This window comes from Sceloporus undulatus, chromosome 1, assembly GCF_019175285.1.
Source record: "Sceloporus undulatus isolate JIND9_A2432 ecotype Alabama chromosome 1, SceUnd_v1.1, whole genome shotgun sequence".
NCBI classification, from domain to species: domain Eukaryota; kingdom Metazoa; phylum Chordata; class Lepidosauria; order Squamata; family Phrynosomatidae; genus Sceloporus; species Sceloporus undulatus.
Genome location: NC_056522.1, coordinates 40,101,146 through 40,118,642, shown reverse-complemented (window position 1 = coordinate 40,118,642; position 17,497 = coordinate 40,101,146).

Sequence of the window (17,497 nt, the reverse complement as noted above, 5' to 3'; positions counted from 1 at the left end):
AAGTTGCAGCAATTTGTTTTTGGCTGATCCAACTGGGACGTGCAAGATTTTCCCTTCCTTCCCCTCCTCCGTTAATTGAGTGCAATCTACTTTTGCATTTTGAAGTAATGGAAATAAGCTGAAGATCAGGGGGAAAGTGGGAGGATGAGAGAGAAACTGGGACATTTTAAAAGCAGATGAAAAAGTGGGATGACAGGATTAATCTGAACTGTCCATGTTAAATCGGAACAATTAGAAGGTATGTGAAGGGTCCCAAGTTTCACTTCCTTGTGGAAAATGAGTGAATTAGTCAGGTATAGCAAGGGACCGCTTTATGAAAGCACCAGATATCAGGGCATAAACCATAGGAAAATTCACTAAAGTTAAAGTTGTGGTTTATGGTGCCACTTGTCTATGGACCATGGTAGGTATGAACCCCAAAGGCTAAAACCACCAACAGGATGGCACCCTTGTTCTGATGCTTCAAAGATATATCTTGGGGTAAAAGAAAGATCCCTGATGGAGCAGGATGGATAGTCAGTGAACGGCCCAGGAATATATCTGTGTATCTATAGTATGATATCCAAATGCCAGCTCTCATTAACATTATAGAAAATGTGAGCATTAAAGAACGTTTCTCAAGTGATGAAAATGGATGAATGCAAGCCACTTTGGGGGTGACTACATGATAAACAAAATGTATTCACTGTGATAGCAATAGGATTGGCTCACTAATTTCCATATCCAATCCCACGCCACCCAACCCAAAAGGACTTACTCCAGATCATAATTTTGAGATGCTGGTATATCATCTCTTTGATGGCAATGTAATATCATGTTTTGTGGAACTCCATCACAGCAGTTAGTATAGCTGTTCCCAAGCACTTATCTGAATAATCAGAAATCCTCAGGACTTGACTACTGAATTGTCAGGTGAATGCAATCATTCATACAAAACCTGACTACCCCTTGTCCTTTGCATGTCCTTTGCACATTTTGTAGAGGGGTGTGATATAAATACATTTTATTATTTTATTATTATTATGTCATTATATTAACCACAATCCCTTCTCTGACTGACCACCCTCACAGGTATGCATGGTAAGGCCTTCTTAGTGGTTGCTGCCAGCTTCTGGAATGCCATTCCCAGAGCAGAAAGACTAATATTCTCTTTGCTATCTTTCTGCAGGCAAGTAAATTTTTTGTTTTTGTTTGTTTTAGCAGGCTTTTACAAACTGATTACTCGAGTCCTTGCATAATGTTCCACATGGTCTATTTTTAATTTTATTTTTAATGGATGGTTTTTAACTGGTTTGAATTTTATTGATGGCTACTTTTTGCATGAGGTGAATTTTTGTTTCATCTGTTGCAAGCCACCTTGAGTTCTCAACTGGAAAAAAGTGGGATATAAATAAATAATAGGAGGAGGTGAGCCAATAGAAGATATTTCTTGTGATGTGTGAAAATATATACCAAGTGTTGTTGTCTCCTATCAGTTATAAGATAAATGATGACAGGAGTTGTTGGGCAGCAACATGTACAAGGCCACAGGTTCCCCATTCCTGACTTCACCAGAGCTAGATTCGAACAACTGAACTCAATGGTAAGAACAGGACAGTTTCAAAAAATACCTTATTATGAAAGATTATGTATTTGCAGAGCCCCAGCTATTGAGGATATTCCACATATCCTGTTTGACTGTTGTTTATATGATAAGGAGAGATCACACTTTTTACAACCATTCTTGGATAGAATGACCAACTGGGACCTTTCAACTAAATTGTCTTATCTTTTCTCTGGAAAGAACATACATATAGTGTGATGTGTAGCTAAATTTGTAGTCAATGCTGCTCGCTTGAGAGATCAATTTATTGTATAAAACAAGGTTTCATGTCACGGTGATGAGTTCATTTAAACACTTTCATTGTTATCTCCCACTCTGTTTTAGCTAGTCTTATTTTAGACTATTTTATTTTGTATCCCACTTTATTAAATTTGCTTTTAGGTAGTCTGTGTCTGTTTTAACCTCGATTTGAGTTTTAAGTGTGACTCAGTTTTATCTTTGTATATATGCGGACATTCTGATAGTTTTTATCTTGTATTTTATATGTTGTAATTTTGTAACTGTATTTAGTATTCTATTGATATGGTCAGCTGACTAATCAATAAACTTATTGTTGTTATAATGATAGAAGACATAATTTATCTTTGGGAAGTGTAAAAGAGATCTGATATAGAAGAAGTTTATACAGTCCCTAATAAGAACTTTTTAGAACCTGTTTTAATGGATTGGTGGGATTCACCTTCTCTAAAGTTCTTCTGTGAACTTAATCAAAAGTTTTGTTGACTGGCTTTTCAGAAAGAACAAGTTATTCAACATATTTCTGCAAATTTCAGCAAAATTCTCCTGAAAAAATATGATAGTGACAGCATTAGGGATGATGTTTGTTCTCCTGAAACACAAAGATATACCGTCCTCCCTCCGTTTTTGTGGGAGATCTATTCCAGATTCCCCCCCCCCCGCTTGCAAAAATGGAAAATCATGCATATTCAAGCCCAATTGGCTTGAATGGAGGCACGCTCCAGTGGGACTGTGCGGGTGCGCCCCATAGGTACACGCCCCATTTTAACTGCCTCCATTTGCCTCCCGTGGATAGTGAAGGGACGTGGATCCCAAGTCCACGAGAACAGAGGGAGTACTGTATTCCATTCTTAGTCACTATGGAAAATATAATATGAAAGAACTGTACATGCTATCAACTAATACTAAAAATCTGATGCTAGATTCAGATGCAGCAAGATCAGCGGGAAAGTACAATTATTTGGTTTTTCCACCTTCTTCTCCTCCATGTTTCTTCTTGTTTCCTTTTTTTGCTCTCTTGCCCAAATAATGTTGGCTTCTGAACATTTCCGTCCTGCTTTTCTTCAATCTGTATGTGCATATTTATTTATTTTTCTTCTAAAAGGAGAACTATATGTGCAATTAGTGTCCTCCAGTTTTACTCTTTGAACTTTCTGCCAAAGGACTGAAAGAGACAGAATAAGCATTGCACTTTGAGCTCTGAAAAGCTCCCCCATTGTCTGTAATAGTAATGGATTTGTCCAAGTTTTGCCCTTTGTCAGGGAAGGTCACGGTGTTATGTTTTTTTGCATGTGTGTATATTTTTTTGTCTCTAAATTCTTTCAGGCTCTGAATCCAGTTTGCATATTGAGCTTCCAGGAACTATTTTCAACTTCCAAGGGCATTTGAGCATGAAGAACACATTTCTTGATGTCTTTAGCTACAAATTGGCATGCAGCTAGGCTTGCAGTAACATTGTGAGGAAGGGGCCAACATCTTAAATTCGCTGTTTATTACCCAGGAAGTTCTGATCAAGTTTATGGTTCTAAGGACTTCAACATATCAACTCCACTGAAGAACAGGACAAGCTATTGTAAATATGAACCATCAAAGCACCAGCCATTTCAATGAAATGAAGCAAATCAATTGTTTTTCATAAAGGTGCCTTTCAGATCTCCTTTTCCAGGTTCTCCATTTCCTTATTGGTCTCAGCATTTTTGTATGCTAAGCTATGGAGTGAAATAAATTAATGGCAAGGATCTCCTGCAACTGCCCCATTATATTTCTGAAGATTATTTCTCTTATTATGGTATGTGAGCTGTTATTTTATTTGATTTAAATGAACTAATATATCCCAGAATGTACAAAACGAGACTCATGTACATAGATCCCGCATCACACTATACATTTATAACACTGTGACTCCACTTTCATTTCCACAACAACAACTTATGGAATCCTGGGATTTCATAAAATGCTGCCATGGAATTAAAATGGAGTCAAAGCACTATAATTTGGTGGTGTGAAAGGTCCTAAAATCATAGTTTTGTAAGATGAAGTCTTACACCTCTGTGACTGCATCTGTCTACTTCCTTTTATTGAATCACACTTGCTATGCCAATTGGAGAGACACAACTCAAAAAGAGGGGAAATTAATAACCTCTATTTAGAGAACATGAAATGCTTTACCTAAGAGAAAGCTCACAGATGGTTTCCAGCTTTTCAGTGTGGAAAAACACAAGAGTATATTACTGCTTTTGCCAATAAGAAAGTATTGCAAATGCCTTTGTGACACCACCAGTGCATTCACCAATCACCACTGTCTTCTAAGGCTGCTACCACACTGCAGAATTGATGCAGTTTGACACTGCTTTAACTGTCACGGAATCCTGATATTTGTAAGGATTGCACCTATGGAATCTTGGGAATTGTAGTTTGTTGTGGCACCAGAACATTCTGGCAGAGAAGACAAAATGTCTTACAAAACTACAAATCCCAGAATTCCAGAGCATCGATCCATGACAATTAAATCACACATTAATTATGCAGCATAGAGGCAGCCACAGATGAATTTATATGTTTCTATTCATCATACCACAAGTGCCTCACTCTACATAACAACAGGGCTGGTCCTGCCCTAGACATTGCATCTATAACTTCGAACATGTTAGCAGCTGTAGACAAATGTTGTGTAGGAAAGGAACAAGCTGCCCGAGCATGATTTGTTTTCTCTTTAAAAAATTGAGAATTCCACTCAAATCATAGAGTTGAACAATACATTCCTGCACAGAAGATACACAAGCATGCACTGTAAGTGTGAAGGCACTATTGCGGAATCAAGATTTGTACACACAAGTTCTGTGTGCAACTAGAGCACTGCTCAAGCATTGTAACACATGGAGGAACTGATCACATGGGTGGTGGTGCAGCTACACCAAGTAGCCCTGCTCCTGGTGTTCTGTTGCGCCCTAACCCTTATCCCCATAGGCATACACTCTTACAGGGCAAACAGTAGTACAGACACCTTAGTTTTCTGAAACTTACACAATTGGTCTTCTGAATCATATGGAAGCCTCAGCAAGTACAGCAGACCATGAAAAGTCCTCCTTGCTGCAGGCATTGGTTTGTAAGTGTGGATGCCTTCTGGGGATGAGGCAGCTGAGTGATGAAACATCATGGTGGGGCTATTTGGCATGACCTCAACTCTGCTCATATGGTGAATTCCTGCAGCATCCCAGCTTTGCAGATTGGCCTGCTGAATTCAGATTCTATCCAGAAGTTACATGGGCTGCACCTGCAAGACATTTTCAAGTCAGTCTCAAGTTGAGCCTTAAATCTGTGAGCCAACAGAAAAAAGGAGGTACTGATGATGTGTGTGTGTGTGTGTGAGAGAGAGAGGGTGGAGTTTCAATAACTAAAAAATCAAGAAGACATGCAGAAAGTTAGGTAATAAATTATACCCAGAACCCATATATTCTATGTGTGGTTCACTCTTTTGATCACATATCAAAGTTATGGGTTCCAGATATACAGCTGGCCCTTGCTATCTGCTGGGGTTTGGTTCTAGACCCCTCTGTGGATACCCAAATCTATAGATGCTCAAGTTCCATTATATATAACGGGGTATTAAAATGATATCCTTTATATAACATGGCAAAATCAAAGTTTGCTTTTGGGAATTTATATTCACTCAGAATATTTTCAAGCTGTGCATCGTTGGATCTGTGGAGGAAAAACTCTATGGATATGGAGGGCCAACTGTAATTTAAAATGACCAAAAGAATGAATGAATATTATTGTACTGTATGAGGCAGGTTGGTGTTGATTGCTCAAATGCTCAGAGAGATGGGTTTAGATCCTGACAGCTGTGGCTGCTGAGGGGAACAACATGTCCGTGCCGAAAGCTGTTTGTATCTTAATGGCCAACCCCACCACCAGGAACAAAGTCCATGGTGTCATTCACTTTCAGCAGAATGCAAGACTTCCCCTGAGAGTGCAGGACATGCTTCTCAGAGAGGAGGTGGAATTTTGCCTGCTGCTCTTAAGAAAAACTTTAGAAGGCTCCTCCAATGTACAGCAATGTGCCTAGTAGACCTCTAACCCCATATCAACCTAGTTGTCTAACACATTTACTTTTCCCTTCTGAAAAGCGTTCTGGGGCCAAGTCTTGCCTGCTGCTATTAGGAAAAGCTAGTGGACAGACTACAACCCCCTTGCAGAATGCATTTGCTGTTCCCCGCTGAGAAATGTGCTCCACACTCTGGGCTTGAGATGAGGGGTTAGGTCTACTCAGCAGTCTGTCTGCACTGCACATCAGAGGGTCCTTCTAAAGCTTTTTCTAAGAGCAGCAGGCAAGACTCACCACAATAGCCTGGGGCAAGCTTCTCAGAGAGGAACAGTAAATGCAATAAGCAATGGGCTTTAGGTGGGGGTTGAGGTCTATATACATGTTGGCAGAGGTTTCTGAGCTTTTGAAAAGCTTTTGAAGGATACTTCCACCTGAAGCCTATTGCTGCTCCCCTCCAAGAAACTGTGGCGGGTTATAGACCGCCGCTTTGAGGCGGTCTGCCGCCACCGCCGCTTGCTCCGTGCGGGAGCCGCAGCAGCCATACCGCGCGGCTCCCGCGCGGAGCAAAAAAGAAGCTCCAAAATGGAGCTTCTTTCCGCGGCGCACTGATGATGTCGCGAAGCGCCAAGGGCGCATTCATGATGTCATTAGCGCTGTGCGACGTTCGGACGCTCAGCGCCCGATACGTCAATATGGCGCCGGCCATGTAGAAGGGCCGGCGCCATATTGTACGGACACAGTCCGTATTAGACTCAGGGGCGTCTAGAAGAGACACCCCTTTTTTAAAATGGGACATCCTGTGGACGTCCCAACTGCCGATGTGTAACCGGCCAATGTTACTGAGCCAAGGTCAGCAGCTTGGTTGCTTAAAAATATATAAGTCACTCTCTGTATTTTCTTTTTCCCTTTTTTCCTTAATTGTAGTTCTTCCTCTTTTTTCCTGAGTTCCAATTTTAACTTTTCTTCTCTTTGTCTCTCTGCTCTTCTAATTTCTGCCATCCTTTGTATAAACAATCCCCTCACAAAAGCTTTGCTGGTATCCCAAACTACCTTCATCTTACTTGTTTTGCCCCCATTCTCTTTGAAAAAAAAAATTAATCTCATTTTTAACTTTCTTAACAAAGTTTTCATCCTCTAATATTTTCTCATTTAATCTCCAACCCCTATTTAATTTTTCCCCTATATTTACTTCTATTTCAATCATATTATGGTCCGAGAAGGTTCTCGGCCAAATCTCCATATATTTTATCTCATGTAATAGTGTTTTTGGGGCCAGGGCTAAATCAATCCTCGAATGGGATTTATGTACTTCCGAGAAAAAGGTAAAGCCTTCTTTTTTGCCATTGCGATGCGTCCATACATCTATTAATCCAAAAGTTTCCTTTAGGTCAAATAAGGATTTAGGTAATTTTCCCTGATGTTTTCTCTGCTTTTTACTTTGGGCTTTTCTATCATACTTGGGGTTAAGTACCCCATTAAAATCCCCAATCAAAATCAGGTTGTTATTATCCATATCATATAATTGTTTACTCAGATTATTATAGAATTCCTCCTTTCTTTCATGTGGTCCATAAACATTACAAATTAGGTATTTAACATTGTCAACTTTAATTTCTACACATATCCATCTAGCATTGTCATCTTTACATATCAATCTCGATTCCCATTTTGACTTAACAAATATTGCCACCCCTCTTTTTCGTTTATTAATAGTTGCCGCAAACAGTGTACCAATTTTATTATTTCTCAGATATTTCAAATCCCCATCCCTCATTTTGGTCTCTTGCAAACATAATACATCAAACCCTTTGCCTTCCAAAAAATGCATTACTTTCCTTCTTTTTTTTTTCTTGGCTGATGCCCTTGATATTCCATGATATTATTCTAAGACCCATTTTCAAACATAGACGTGTGTTATAAACTATCCTCCTTTAAATTTAGGATTTCAGAGTTCTTAGTATAGTTAATTAAGCTAGAGAAGGAGGGAAAAAAAAAGAAAACCAGACCACAGGGATAATTTAGACTCAAAAAAAGGATAGAAACCGTATTACCTATCCTACTCCCCCCACTGCACCCTCTTCTCCTTTATTTATTCTAGAATCAGCCTGTTCTTGATTATTTTCTTCTTCCCGTAAAGGACTCTTTCCTTTTGGAATATTTATGTCTTCCTTATCCTTTTTCTCTCTTTTTTCTCTCTTGTCTCTCTCTCTTTTCCTTTCCTCCTGTTCTCTACCCTCTCTGTTAAGTTTTTCAACAAAATTTTTGGCCTGTTCTATTGTGTTTATTTTATATCTCTTTTGCTGGTAGGTAAATATTACCCCCTCAAGTTTGTCCCATTTATAGAAGATCTCTTTCTGTTGTAACAATATTGTCAAAAATTTATATTCTTGTCTCCTTCTAATAATTTGTATAGGCAAATCCTTATAAATTTCTATTATTTTGTCATTCACGATCAATTTCTTTTCGTAGTTCCTTTTTAAAACTATATCTCTAATCCTTGTACTCGTAAAACATACTGTGATGTCCCTATCAAGTTTCCTTTCAGTTGCTATTTTTGAGCTCACTCTAAATACCTTGTCTATCTGAGCCTCTAAAAGGTCCTTGTCCAGTTCAATATATTCTGCCAGCATTGAAATAATCTTGTCATATATTCTTTCTCCTTGTTCCTCTTTCAACCCACGAATCTTAGTGGCCCGTTCCCTATACCGAACCTCCTGCAAAAGGCCATTTTGCTGTTCCCTTATCAAGGCTCTTTCTATGTCTTCCGTTCTCCTTTCCAAGCTATCAGTCCTTTCTACTACCTCCTCCACCTCTATTTTAATTCCTGAAATTTCCTTCGTGAGGTTGTCAATCTTTTTCCCCAATCCATCAAACTCCTTTTGGACATCCTCCCTAATTTTTTGCACATCCCCCTTTGTTTCAGCCCGACTTTCCTTCAGCTCTTCTCGAATCTCCTTCTTAAAAATTTTTTTAAATTCCCTTAATTCCTGTAATATAATATTATTTATGTCGGATTGACCTGTAGATTGACCAATAGATCCCCGTCTTGCCGTCATGCTTCTAGTTTGCATTCAATTTTCCCAAATATTTATCAATTACTATACAATATAACTATCAATCTTTCCAGTTTATAATATTAGAATAGTTCTTTATCTTACAGTCCAATTCTTCTCCATGTGGATAGAGAATCTATATCAGTCCTTAAAACTTCTTTTCCAAGGCTGTCTTAGTCCGTTTTACAACTGTTTCATTTTCCCTTACACTGCTGTAAATTACCTTCTCGTCAAGTCTCCTGCAGCTGTGTTGTCAAATGGTGCTCCTAAGTTTTTTTCCCCACAGCAGTATTCAATTTATATAACCAAATCAATCAAGTTTGCTTTTCCAAGGGAGATTTGGAAGAGATTGTTATCCATGAAAATAAAAAATAAAAAAAAATGAAGTGTCACAATTTGTTTATCCTCCAAAAGTTCAAATTGTATTCCTCTAATCACACAGTGTCTCCCTTTTGGATTCTCGTCTTCAAAAGAAAGGGTCCATGTCCATAATCTTTATTTTCCACTATAGTACTTCCCTCAAAAAGCTCTTTTCCTCATAAATCATTCACAAAGAAGAGGTATTTCTCAATATATGTTTGCTAAACAGCTTTGTTAGGTTTGTCTCTCCAATAACAAAATTTACTCACTCTTCATTCCATCATATTGCTTTAAGTCAAGTAGCGTAGCATAGGTCTTTACTATGTTTGCCATTCGTATCTCTCTATAAAGAAAGTTTATCTCAATTCCACCACTCCAAAAAAAAGAAAAAACAAGAGAGAAAGAGTCAGTATCCCCAAAAAGCAAATTCACCTGGGTTTCTCGTTCTCTAACAGTACTTCCTTATCTCTTAATGTGGCTATTTTTGGAGGAGTTAAGCAGCTTTCTTCCAAAAAAAAGAGTCAATATATCTTTTTTGCCACAAAGTTGCCTTTACCATCTCCTTAATATTTGATGTCGTGGAGAAATTGCTTAGAGGATTTTCCCTGTAAAGAAGACTTCTCAGCGTCACTCTTCAGCAAACAAAGGCACCTCCACTCCTCCACACACCTCAAAAACAGTGAAAAGGCTTGCCGCGTCGGCTGGTTCCTTTCGGAAACAATTCACAGCACCGAATGCCTCCAAACTCCACTCCTTCCTCTCCTTCGGTTTTCCCCCTCCGAGGTCCGTCTCTGGAGAAGAGGATTAGGGTTTCCAATGGGCCTCGTACCCTGGAATTCCCCCGTCCCAAGGTATCCCAAGATTAGTAGGCTTGCTGTAATTGAGTAAGGTGGCGCGGAGCCTCTGTCTCGCGCTACCGCTCGCCTTCGCGGCTAACCCGGAAGTCAATGTATAAGGATCTTGAGGGTTGCATATGAATGGAAGCAAGAGTGTATTAAACAGTTTGAGAAATATATAAAGAAGACAAAAAAGCCAGGAGGTCAATTGAATAAATATGTACTTAAAATAATAGTATGAACATGTCAGTAATGTGCGAACAATTTGGTTACATGTATGAATAAGTTTGTATTGTTTCTGGAGAAATTAAAATCAATAAAATATATATATTTATATATATATATATATATATATATATATATATATATATATATATAAGTCACAAGTCACGTTGAGTCAATGTATCATTTATTATGGAGTTGGGTCCAAGGTGAGGCACTGATGTGACTTGAGTCCAACTTGAGTATGAATCACTTGACTCGAGTCTACATCACAGCATATTTTTCACATGAAATAAAGCTTTTTTTCACTGATGTAATTCTGTCACTGTCTATAATAGTACAGTTGGAAGCATCCAATAAAAATTTAGATGGAATACTGGCTGCATATTTAGCTTCATACTGCTGGATCATCACAGTTTGGAGACTTGATATGGTTCCAGATAGGTGGTTCTTATCATTACTGATCAAAAGATATTGTGCAGATATTCCATCTTTCCCTCCATAGCAGATTTTGTCCCATCTACTTCCATATTTTTTCTTATTACAGTAGAAATACACAGGATAGCTGCAAATGGAGGATGCAATGACTGGAATCCTTCTCACATATTAAAATTCTGTAAATGAAGCAGGTGAATACACACTAAAATTCTGGTTTGGAAGGAACCTTGATTTTCCCCCTGTTTTTGTGAAAGATGGGAATCCAGGTCAGCTGGGAAAAACATGCACCAACTGGTAGAGCCGAGATATGGGCAAAACAGCAAACCAGAGTCAATAGCTATAGCATGCTTGATGCATGGGTCACCTAACCTGTTTTATTTTGTTTTTGTTTAAACTTCAATAAATAACATCTCTCCAGTTTCTGGGGAGTCCATTCCAGTGGTGAACAGTGCTCACCATTGGATGTTCCTCATACTGTTCCATCACCATCTCCTTTTTTGTAATTTGAATCCATTGGTTAGGGTCCTACACTTTTGGGCAGCAGAAAACATACTTACTAGATCTTTCATGATACAACCTTGCAGATATTTTAAGACAGCCATTCCTGGGGGTACCATAAGTCAGAAGGTGACTTGGAGGTGTGCATGCATGTGCACACACACACACACATTGTATCATCTCTCAATAATCTCTTCTCCATACTAAGCATACCTAACCTACTGCTTCAACTATTCTTCGGAGGACATGGTTTTCAGACTTTTTATGATCCTTATCTCCTTCCTCTGGATATATTCCAATTTGTTAAATTTGTTCTTTTAAAACTGTGGTTTCCAGAATGGGAGACAGTATTTCAGGTGAGATCTGATCAATGCAAAATAGAAGGATACCATTACTTCCCTTCTGTTAATGCATCCTAGAATGACAAGGTTGTGAGGTCAATCCCAGGGCTGCAAGGTTGGCTCAGTCTTCCATCCTTTTGTAAGTCAGTAAAATGAGTACCTAGCTTATTGGGCGCAATTAGCTTATACAGATTGTGAATTGCTTAGGGAGTGCTGAGTTCACTGATAGTATAGAAATGTACAAGCTATTGCTATTGATATCACAGGGTTTTCTTGGCAAGATTTGTTCAGAAGTGGTTTGCCTTTGCTTTCCTCTGAGGCTGAGAGAGTGTGACACTGGTATCTGTTAGGCTGGTGGTAAACAGCACTGGTTTAGACTAGTTTTTGACTGGTCCAACATTGTTCTTAGGGTCTTCTCTTTTAGGTAATATTGAACAACACTCGACACAACACAAAACTCTCTCCCCTTCTACTGTGCATTATAGCAGAACGCATGGCCCCAGGCACACAAGGCAACTTCCCAAATGTTCAGCCAAGCAACCATCCAAAAGACAGGGGCTCATTTTGTTTGTTCTCATAGAAGATATGATCCTAAGAACAATGTTGGACCAGTCAAAAAGCCAGTCTAGACCATTGCTCTGTACTCTTCCCTTAAACTGGGAATCACTGATATTTTTAGGGGTGGAGAATGCTATTCTGTTGCCAGTATTCAACCAGTCAGTTTTTTCATTATCCTGGAATTGAGACTCAAGTTGAAACCTCTTTTTTGTTTTCAAACCTATTACACTAGTTGCATGTTCTCTTCCTAGTCACCTGCTGCAGGGGAGGATGTTAAATGGCTTGCTAGTTTGTATTTGGGTAAGGTGCTCATCTGTTCAATATTAAAAGCTCTTGCCTGTGATTCAGCTTTTTCATTTCCTTCTCCCTGTGGTACATTGCATTAGGCAAGGCTAAGTGGATAATGGGCTAGAAGAATCAGAAGGATTATGATGGGTTACGGAAACAATTATGTAAGGAAGAACACATGTCAGGAGATCTAGTCAGAAACATGTAGGCTTGATGCCATCTCCACAGGAAAATGTGACACCAGAGTAAGGGGCAAAAACATTTCACCAGGTATACCCTACATGTTGTTTTTGTTAAAACTTGCTAGTTTGAATCCACCACAATAGAGATGATGGTGATAATTATGATGATGATGAAGGCATACTGTCCAATAGTCCTGATTTGGCAGGATAGTCCTGATTAATCCTTTGTCATCCCACTTTTTCAGATGCTTTTAAAATGCCCCAGTTTCTTTTTGTTCCTCCCATTTCCCCCCTTTAGCTTACTTCAGTTGCTGTAAAACTGAGTTTAAAGTGAAAAGGTAGTTTGCACTCAATTAACTCGGCAGGAAGGAGAGGAGAAGAAGGGGCAGAATCATTAATAACTTTTGCTGTCTGACCACACTGCAATGATGTTTGGCCCCATGCATCCTGGTTTTCATCTGTGAAATGTTGGTGATGATGATGACATTTAAACCTCTCTTAAGAACGTAACAGCCCTGCTGAATCAGGCCAAAGGCTACTCTTAATGCAGTGACCTGCTCTAAGGAATGCATTACAAGAAATTACAGTACTTGCAGTTCAAGTAGTATAACAGGGAAATGTTCTGTTCTGAATAACACAACAATAATACTTTTTTTTGGTGCAAACAAGCAACACTTTGAAATTATAAAATAAACAGCATAAAATTACATTAAAGAAAAAAATTCTTTCCAAGTTTGCATAACTGTTATATATAAACCAAATTTCATTATCGATTCACATCTGCTTAATCAACACAGTCATATTAATAACTTCCTTTTGTCCAGCATTGGAATATTTCTCTACTGTCTAGAAGCTGCATATTTTAAATGTATAACATTATTTAAGCTAAATATGGCGGGGTACAGACCGCCCAAAAAGGGCAGCCTGCTGGCGCCTGGTTTTCCGCTTGAGGGAAGCCTCAGCCGCCAAACGGTGAGGCTTCCCACTGGCGGAACCCCCCTCCCCCCAAAAAACAGGTTCTTTCTAAACCACGGTCACGGCGTAACAAGTGTGCCACAGTGCACCACTGGCACACTTGTGATGAAAATGGCGCACGGCACTTGCGTGACAGTGGCAGCTCCCATGTGTACAGGGCATCGCTATTTTGATGTCCTCGTCACATGCTAGGGTTGACGGGCATGTGGAAGCAGCGCCCCGAGGCAATCCTAGCGCATGACGAGGGCATCTTAAAGGGCCGGTATGTACCGGGCATATATTTTTTTAATATGTTTTATTAGATCTCTTTATCCTCTCTGCCTTCCTTAATCTTGATCCTTATTGTCTGTTCTATATTCTTCATTTTTCATTTTGTTGTTGGTGCTGTTGTTGTTTCTATTTCTTCATCTTTCCTATTTTAAATTTCCATACATATCATCATTCCCTGATTTCAGTCAGTCATCATGTTTCTAAACAAGCAACACTTCTAGACATTAATCAATGCGTGCAGCAGGAAGAAATGTTACCATTGCTGAACTTAAAAGTATGAGGTAGCTGTTGTTGTGGTGGTTGTTAATTTTATTTTTAACCCCTATTTTCTCCAGGACTGGGACTCAAAGCTGCTTACAAATTAACATGAATATAATATAATTAAAAATATGCAAAATGTCAACATTAAAATACAATTAAACTATTACCCATATTAAAACAATTCAAAACATATACTTTAGAAAGTATAAGAACAGTTAAAAGTGCAATTTAAAACAACACAAGACCCGCTTACAGCTATTTGTTTAAAAGCTGTCATTTCTAAAATTGCACCTGGGCCTGTGGATCAGTACAAAGTAGAACTGTGATTATGAATCAATGTTTATTAAGGAACAACAGTATGCAGAGCATTCTGTGTATATCCAGTGCTGCAGAATGTATTTGTTTCCAAATGATTTCATCTCTGTAGCAGGATTTATAGATAATGAAGGCTACTAGAGGAGATTGCCTGTAAAGCTTGTTACCCTTTTAACAGGATGTGCAGGTTAATAACATGTAGACTAAAACTAAAATTGGAAGGACAGATAAGGCAGCAGTCAAGGTTCAGCAGAGAATTTCTGATATCATTTTATACGCAGGAAAAACAGGATGCATTCTAGAAACATAATAATTGCTCACAATAGGGTGTAGAGCTATGAGGTGGTTAAAACACAGCAGGTGGGCAGCGAACATTGGTACCACTTCTGGGAGCAGCGCTAGCATGCAGCTTATTAAAAACAGCCTGATGGGGTCAGTAGCCCAGTCTCAGAATACCACCCAAGAACAATTCCGTTTTAATAGCTTTTACTATGTATTTCATAAGCATGCCTGTAGAAATTGAGTCATCAAAGCCTCCCAGTTCCTCCAAGACAGATTTTAGCCCGAGAGCTTGGAGTAATTATCCCACTAGATGTTAGCCTGTGTAGCTATTTCAACCTCGTTCATCATTTCAAACAGCTACATACTCTGCCTGCTAATTTCATCAGATGGATTAGTCTCTCTTACTTGTCTGTCTTTTTCTTTTCTTTTTTTATTTCTGTGGGGTGGGGTGAAATATTGCCTTCTTCCCATTTTAATAAGCTGAGCAGGCATGCACCACTGCGCCGCGTTTGCCTCCTATTTCTTTCAGCTCAGAGAATGATCTACTGGGGAAGTTGCGAGAGTAAATGTGAAGGTGAAAAACTTGACCACTTTCACTGGCAGGCTCTAACTAGCTACTTTCAAACTGTCTTCAAACCAAACCTCAGTCCATTTTCTTATTGGTTTATATTATATTCAAAAGTAGTGCCTTCCTGTTCATGTTTGCTCCTTCCCTGCTTGTGCCCTTGGTCCTATGGTTTCTCTGCTTCCAGGCAGACAGTCATTTTACTGAAAGCAGAAGCAATCTGCACAGTTGCAAACTTGATGCACAGTGCAATCCCATGGAGGTCTAATTGGAGGCTAGTGGCATTTAATTCAGAACAGGCAGCTCCAGCATACTGTGAGCAACTCCAGTGTTAGGATTACAGCTGAAAGACATCTTAATTGATTCATTGTGCTTTACTTGATTGATATACTGAATAGATTCAGATCAGAATAAAAACACAGGCCAAAATGAAATGTTGTGCTAGTGACTGTCCATTGGCATAGTAGACTGTCTTCTCCTCTTCACACTCGACTGTATACTCAGCTGCCCCCGAGAGTATTCTGGCCCCAAATTTCACCCAGATCCACCCCCTGTTACCTGCCATGGCCCGTGGGTTTTCAGTGGGTTTTTGGCAAATGATGGGTGGCTCCCTGTGCAGTCCCTACAAGCTGATGCTGCAGGCATAAAATTAACAGTCTGAGGTCAGAATGAGGTACCCAGCTATCTTAAGAATACTGAATGACTTGTTCTGATCTCAGAGCAACTTGAATGCACTGAGTGACTTGGGAGGGATGCTCCCAGGAACCATCTCGGATTGCTGCATTTTGCTCCAGGTTTTCTGGAGAGTCTGGAGTGAAAAGTAAGTCTTTTTAATGTGGGACAAGGGGTGGAAACCATGAACTGAGTCTGGTTATTGTGTAAACAATCCCCTCTCTGCAGCCTTCTGTGTTGCTCAAAAACCTGATCGGGATCAATTAAGAATCGTCTAAATAGGATGTGGATTATAGCCTTATCAGAGAAGTTAACTTGTAAATTAAGGACCCATTCCCACTGGGCATATAGAGCAACATATATCACTGCGAGTCTGGATTGGATCAAGTTTCCGAGTCGTATTCTAATCAGGTCCATCATTCCCATTACAAAAGGGAGCAAACAGACTTTGTTGTTGTTGTTTACCCATGTTCTCGTTCCCATTGATATTTCTCTGTTGTATTTTGACACGGGTTTCTTTTCCCGTTCCCATTGCCTTGTTGGAACCATTTTTTAAAAGCTGTCAATCAAATGCTTAGGCAATTAGATGTCACAGTGACGTCTAATCCCCCCCTTCTTCTTCAAACCACCCCAATATGCAGCAGCCAGCCACCCCTTTTCTGTCTCAATAAAGGAATCAAGGCTGAATGCAAGAGTCACATTCAGGGTCTTGGTTTCTATCTCTCTCTCTCTTTTTCCTTTCTGTTCACGAAAAGTTTTTGCCAGCCTCCCTTTCTCCATATCGCTTCTCCTCTTTCCTTTCTTTTCTCCCCCCTCTCCAAAAAACCCAGTTTAACTTTCTTCTTTTTTAAAAAAAAGTTTTACACACTCAAATATTTATTATTATTATTATTATTATTATTATTATTATTATTTGCAAACAGAGGGAGAGAAGGATGGCTATGTGGGAAACTTGAAGAGAAAAAAATTGAGCGGTTGGATAGGTACATAAAGAGAGAAGGAGTTGTATTTCTTAGCATTCCCCCTTTAATTTTTTTTTTTGGGGGGGGTGCTTAGGCAGCCTAAGACCCTTTTATTTCACTTGGGAACCTCAGGGTTTTCCAAGGCAGAAAGAGGTGGCACTTGCAACCCAATGGGGCTCCTTGTGAGTAAGAGCCTCAGGTCCAGTATTCCTGACTCAGAAGAATTTGGGGGAAGACATTTCCTTCCCAGTAAGCCCCCACAAAGCTGAGGAGAGTCTGAGTGAGGAGGCTCCTGGCCTCCAAAAGTCTCCTCCCAAGCAGGGGGACCCTTCTTCAAACCACCCCAATATGCAGCAGCCAGCCTCCCCTTTTCTGTCTCAAAAAAGGAAACAAGGCTGGATGCAGGAGCCATGTTCAGGGTTTTGGGGCTTTTTTCCTCTCTCTCTTTTTTCTTTTCCACTCACAAAAAGTTTTCGCCAGCCTCCCTTTCTCCATATCCCTGCTCCTCTTTCCTTTCTTTTTCCCTCCCTC